The following is a 6,956-nucleotide window of genomic DNA, read 5'->3' as shown; positions in this document are numbered from 1 at the left end:
CGACTCAAAAGCCACCCCACACTTAGTCCTTACTTCTTCTAGCGCTCACTTCACAATTAAAGTACTTTACGATGTACAAGGATTAAAATAATAATAATTAAGAACAAATGGGTATTGGCTTGTAATGTGGTTGTCAAATAAAAGTCTATAGGCTCAAAAGGGTTGACTATGGATAAATTTTATTTGTGGTAGGCATTAAGTTCAAAGAGATCAAAGAAAGCCTAAAATCATTTTTTAAACCCAACAAAATCTAAAATTTTGCTTCAACTCAATGCCGGACAAGTTCTAGACTCTAATGCAATGACACGGACTATATAATTTCTCATCACACATGGCACATGATTCACCAAGGATGGTTACATTCCTATTCACAAATAATTGCAAGTATTCACAAAGCCATAAAATATTAAGCATCAAGCACAAAGTGACACAAGCCAAGAAAATGAGATATATGCGTCAATAAACATGCTATCTAATCCAACGAGGCATCATAAGCAACTTCAACCCATAGGTAAGGTAATACACATACTAGAATCTAAATATGCTACTATCAAATAAGCCAAAAGGGAGTCTAGAAATTTCATCTTCATTCTTTTATTCTATAAATCCTATTACATTCTAAAAACAAAATAAAAACTACTACCAAGTTCAACTACATCCAGTGGAAAAAAACCGCTGCACAAAGAAAAACCATGAGGAATTATTACTATCTAAAATAATAGTAGCTGTTGTGCATGAGGATTGGGTGGAAAACGCCCCTCCAAGATGGCCCTCTCCTCAGTAGTGGTCGACCTTACCCCAATACTGATTTGTAAATCCATCATCCCATATAGATGTGCCATAAAGCTGTCATCTCGAGCATTACGCTCGACACCTGTCATTGTGGCCATGGCATCCTCCTCCTTAACCCGGATGCATGTGATGTACATTTGTCGGAGGGGTGGTGGAATGACCATATCAAAATCTCGCTCCTCCTCTACCTCCTCTTTTCTCAGGTACTGAGTCAACATGTTGGCAAAGGATAGTCTATCAATGCACTTGCTTGTTCTTACCTGGGCCATCTGGTAGCGTATTAAGTGGCCCGCGTCCACTTTTTAGCCAATCATAAGTAAGTACAACACACATATCCTTTCACGGCTAATCAGAGTCTCATGGTTGCAAGATAATAGACGCGTGCTGATCAATTTCAGCCACACTTGAGCTTCCGGTTTCATTTTTTTCTTTGGAAATTTCCTATGGCATTGGGTCTTCTTGTCACGAACCCAAGAAGCCACATAATTGACACCACAAAGAGTGTGTCTCAATGTTTAATATGTAGGACGGGTGATGAAGTTATCCAAGGATTCCTGTGGAACATCCGGAGCTCCCAAAAAATTGCATATAGTTGTTGCCGAAAAATCAATCAACCTTTCTCTAATAGGCACCAGCTGCTCAGAATCATTCGGATCAAAACCGACAAAAAACTCCCGAACAAGGTTGACATTTATATCCCCGGTGTTTCTAAAGACGTAGCTTAAGCCAAGGTCATGAATACCTTTACAAATTGATTGATACTTAGCTTGTAGGCGCCGCTCATGAACAACTGACTTAGAATGTATATGTCTCAGTCAACAAAGCTTGTACCAATCCTTGGCAGTTTGAGGTATGCTCTTCAGTCCAAATTCTCGTTGTCCTTCAGGTTGTGGGCATGTGGTTACTATAGCTGCAACTGCTTACAACCCTTAAACTTGGCTTGAAGTGGCATCTCCACCTTTTCTCTATTTCGGTGGAGGTCTGGAAGAAGCCTTGGCCTTAGTCGTAACAGTAACCTTGCCCTTGCCTTTACTATCGTCTTTTTTAGAAGGCATATTCGTTCCTGCATAAGTGAATATTCCTCAGTGATAAATCAAATGAATCAATTCAAAACATGATCTTGCAACCCCACACTTAAGAGTTCACGACATGATGTTCAACCAATTTTGGGTTACTCAGACTTCACCTCTTGAATTTTAACATGAAAATCAAGCAATGGCAAAATGATGTTTACTACAGTTGGGATGAATATAGCTACTGATGAACCAACCTAAACTTGCAATTTGAAGTGATGCAATGTGACATACCACTAGTATAACAATCTTAGAGACTAGAACTCCATTTGGGCAAAGAATGCCTTTGAGACATTTAAACAAACACTCGGTGTGCATTAGTGTTGTCAAAATGGATATAGGGGTAAAGGATTGCCTCACCCTCCCCAAATCGGCTTGGGGATTTAATGTTATCACCCTAGTACACAACATCAATACCAATACTATGGGGTTGATGGATTAGGGACAAAGGAAAGAGTTAGATAACATACCTTAGATTCTTAGGAGGATTGAGTGCTCTTCAATTGACGTTGCAAGTGAGTGAAGGAATGGATAAACATTGTCTTCAATGGGATTTTGTGTGAGAGGGGGAGAGGAAAATTGGGACGGGCAGTAAAGAGTGTGCTGTTAGGTTTTAATTAATGTGTTTGTTTGTGTAGTGTTTTAATGTATTGGATTAAAAGGCAAAGAAAAATTTGACCTCTCTATAACCTGCATGACGCGAGGCAAACACGTGCTCTAGCTCGCTATAACCCTTGCGACGCGAGGCGAAAGCCAGCTTTTGCTCGTTGTATCCCATGCAACGCGAGGTATAAAGCAAGGCTAATGCTTGATTTTTGCTCGCTTCATCCCTTGCGATGCGAGGCTAAAGCCAACTTTTGCATGATGTACACCTTGCAGCATGAGGCATAATGCGAGGTACTGACCTGGCGACGTGAGGCTAAACACGAGCTTCATCCCTTGCGATGCGAGGTCTGCTGCCAGGTCCGTTGATGCTTAGTCTTTTTGACATGGGGTAGACGTCGAGTTCTGGAACGTACTCATATGATTTTTATTCCGTGTTGTGCTCGACTCCAAGCGCAATGACATACCAAAGTGCTCCATTACTTGTTCAAACACCAAAACTTAACTAAAACTTGTTAGTGAGTAAAAACAAAGAGAAAATTCTATTTAAGCTAAAATAAACTACGCATTGGGTTGACTCCCAACGAGTGCCTGATTTAATGTCGCGGCACGACGCATACGATCAAACTTAAGGTTCACTCAACAATTGAGGCTCCTTCATATGAATCACTGATATAACTTTTTCCTCCTCCAAGCCAAGGTAATGTTTCAACCTTTGCCCATTTACTCTAAACCTGTTTGTTCTATCCTCGGATTCAATTTCTGCAGCTCCACTTGAGAGTACTTGCACCACTCTAAATGGTCCCGACCATCTAGATTTCAGCTTACTCGTAAATAGTTTCAATCTTGAATTATACAACAACATGATATATCTAGGTTTGAAAATTCTCTCTTGAATATGCTTGTCGTGTATGATCTTCATCCTTTCCTTGTATAGCCTGGTGCTTTCAAAAGCATGGTAACAGAACTAATCGAGTTCATGAAGTTCTGTGACTCTACTCGTACCAGCGACCTCTATGTCAAGATTTAATTGCTTTAATGCCCAAAAAGCGCTATGTTCTAGCTCCACTGGTAAGGGACACACCTTTCCGAACACCAATTTGTATGGTGACATACCAATAGGAGTTTTGAATGCAGTGCAGTAGGCCCATATTGCATCATCCATTTTTTTTTGCCCAATCAATCCGAGTAGCATTTACAGTTTTGGTCAAAACACTCTTGATTTCTCTATTTGACACCTCAACTTGACCATTTGTTTGTTGGTGATACGGAGTGGCAACCTTATGGTGTACACCATATTTTTCCAGCATATTTGCGAAGGCTCGATTGTAGAAGTGAGTTCCTCCATCACTAATGATCGCTCTTGGAGTTCCAAATCGGGTGAAGATATTTTTCTTAGAAAACCAATAACTCTCTTTGCATCATTTGTTGGGAGTTCTACAGCTTCTACCCATTTCGAGACATAGTCCACTACTACGAGTATATACTTGTTGTTGTATGAGCTAACAAATGGTCCCATAAAGTCGATTCCCCATACATCAAATACTTTCACTTCTTGAATTGGGTTCACGGGCATATCATGTCGACGGAAAATATTCCCCATCCTTTGACACTTATCACAACTCTTTACCCAAAAGTGTGTATCTTTAAGCAACGTCGGCCAATAAAAGCCTGACTTCAAAATTTTAGCAATTGTCCTTACGCCTCCAAAATGACCTCCATAAGGCAAAGCATGACATGCCTACAAAACAAAAGCTTGGTTTATCTCGGGAATACATCTCCGGATCATGTTATCAATACAAATACAAAACAAATATGGTTCATCCCAGAAATACACACGACAATCACGAAAGAAATTTTTCTTCTGCACAGAAGATAAGTCATAGGGAACAATACAACTTGTCAGGTAGTTTGCAATATTTGCATACCATGGCGCTACCTCAAGTCTCGTGGTCAACAATTGTTCGTCTGGGAAAGTCTCTGTGATATCTTCCACCTTAACCTTCGTTTCAGCTCCTTCAAGCCTGGACAAGTGATCGACAACTTGGCTTTCCGTTCCTTTTCAATCACGAATTTCCAAGTCAAGCTCTTGCAGCAGTAGAACCCATCGAATCAGGTGTGACTTTGCTTTATTTTTATCAATTAGGTACCTGAGAGCAGCATGGTCAGTATAAACAATTACCTTCGAGTCTATCAAGTAGGACCAACATTTGTCAAATGCGAACACCACTACTAGCATCTCTTTTTCTGTCATTGTGTAATTCAGTTAAGCGTCATTCAATGTTCTACTTGCATAGTAGATTGGATGCATGATTTTATCTTTTCCCTGTCCAAGTACTGCTCCCACAGCATAGTTACTTGCATCACACATCAGCTCAAATGGTTGCTTCCAGTCAGGTGCAACTATGATAGATGCAAACACTAGCCTCTTCTTTAATCCTTCGAAAGCTACACTGCAGTCATCAGAAAACACAAAAAGGTGATTTTTTTTCAAGTAATTTACATAAAGGGTTAGCAATCTTGGAAAAATCTTTTATGAACCGCTTGTAAAACCGACGTCACCAAGGAAACTTCTTATTGCCTTGACAGAAGTGGGTGGTGGAAGCTTCTCTATTACATCAATATTGGCACGGTCCACCTCAATGCCCTTACTTGACACTAGGTGTTCCAAGACTATACCTTCATGTACCATTAAATGGCATTTTTTCCAGTTTAGCACCAGATTAGTCTCCATACATCTCTGCATCACTCTTTTCAGATTTCTAAGGCAATCATCAAAAGAGCTTCCCACCACTAAGAAATCATCCATGAAAACATCCATTATGTCCTCTACCATATCTGTGAAGATGTCCATCATGCACCTTTGGAATGTGGTGGGTGCATTGCATAGGCCAAATAACATTCTCCGAAAAGCATAAATGCCATATGGACAGGTGACTGACATTTTCTCTCTATCCTCCGGGGCAATAGATATTTGATTGTACCCCGAGTATCCATCCAAGAAGCAAACATGGGCTCTACCTGCCAAACTATCTAACATCTCATCAATGAATGACAAAGGGAAATGATCTTTTCGGGTGGCCTTGTTCATTCTTCTGTAGTCCATGCAAATTCGCCATCCAGTGACTATTCTTGTTGAGATTAACTCATTGTTCTCGTTTTGCAAAATAGTCATCCCGCGTTTCTTTGGCACACACCGAACTGGGCTAACCCAGTTGCTATCTGAGATGGGAAAAATAATTCCCGCATCTAACCACTCGATCACTTCCTTCTTTACAACTTCCTTCATGTTAGGGTTCATCCTTCTTTAATGTTCTCTAGAAGGTTTGTGCCCATCTTTCAGTAGAAGTTTGTGCATATAGAAGGTCATGCCAATACCCTTAATGTCTGTAATAATCCAACCAATTGCATTCTTGCACTCTTTCAACACCTACAAAAGTTGTTCTACATGCACATCTAACAAACCATATGAGATAATAACATGTAAAGTCGAGTTAGGTCCCAAGAAATCATGTCTGAGGTGAGATGGTAGTGGTTTCAGCTCCAATTTTTGTGGTGCTTCGATTGATGGCTTGGCTGGAGGGGTCTTTTTTTTTCTTTCGAGTGTAAAGACTCGAATTTGAGCTCTCTTTTCCCGTCACCTTGCCTTTGAAGAGCCAACACCCATTCCGCCAACTCCTCACCATTTACTTCTTCTAAGTTCATAAGGCAGACTGTTAGAGGGTCTTTTTCATTAAGTGCCTCATCATCTTCCTCCATGATTACATCCGATGTGTCTAACAAAGAACAATCTGCAAACTCATTGGGTTGTCGCATAAACTTTTGCACATTAAATATTATTTCTTCATTATTTAGCCTCATCTTTAGCTTCCCCGTTTTACAATCATTCAGAGCTCTCCCTGTGGCCGGGAACAGCCTTCCCAAAATTATGGGAATCTCCTCATCAACCTTGCAGTTTAGAATGATAAAATGTACTAGAAACACGAATTTTCCAACTTGCACAAGTACATCGTCAAGTATACCTGATGGCCTTTTCACCGTTCGGTCAGCTAGTTGCAGTAACATGGATGTGGGTCTTTCTCTTCCAATGCCTAACTTTTTATAAATAGACAATGGCATGGGATTTATACTTGCTCCCAAATCACACAATGCGTTGGCAAATGCATAACTACCTATGATGCATGGAATTGTGAAGCTTCCATGGTCGGATAGCTTCTCAACTATAGGTCATGCCATAATAGCACTGCAGGTCTGTGTCAATGTATAAGGCCCCGTAAAAAATTTCCTACAAACCCGAATTCCGTGATGCCAAAGTAGGCTTAGAGGTTAATAATAGTAGAAATTCTTTCGGACCTTTTGGATTGAACAGTGCATTGGGGAGTTGAAGGAAAATGTTGGGCAGAAGTAGGCATTTCTGCGGCCCATTCTGCGGATGCAGAACCACTCTGCGGACCGTAGACTGGTCGCAGGGTGGGGTAGTTTTCTGGG

This window comes from Nicotiana tabacum, chromosome 10 (assembly GCF_000715075.1).
Source record: "Nicotiana tabacum cultivar K326 chromosome 10, ASM71507v2, whole genome shotgun sequence".
In the NCBI taxonomy this organism is placed as follows: Eukaryota; Viridiplantae; Streptophyta; class Magnoliopsida; order Solanales; family Solanaceae; genus Nicotiana; species Nicotiana tabacum.
This window is presented reverse-complemented; position numbering follows the sequence as displayed.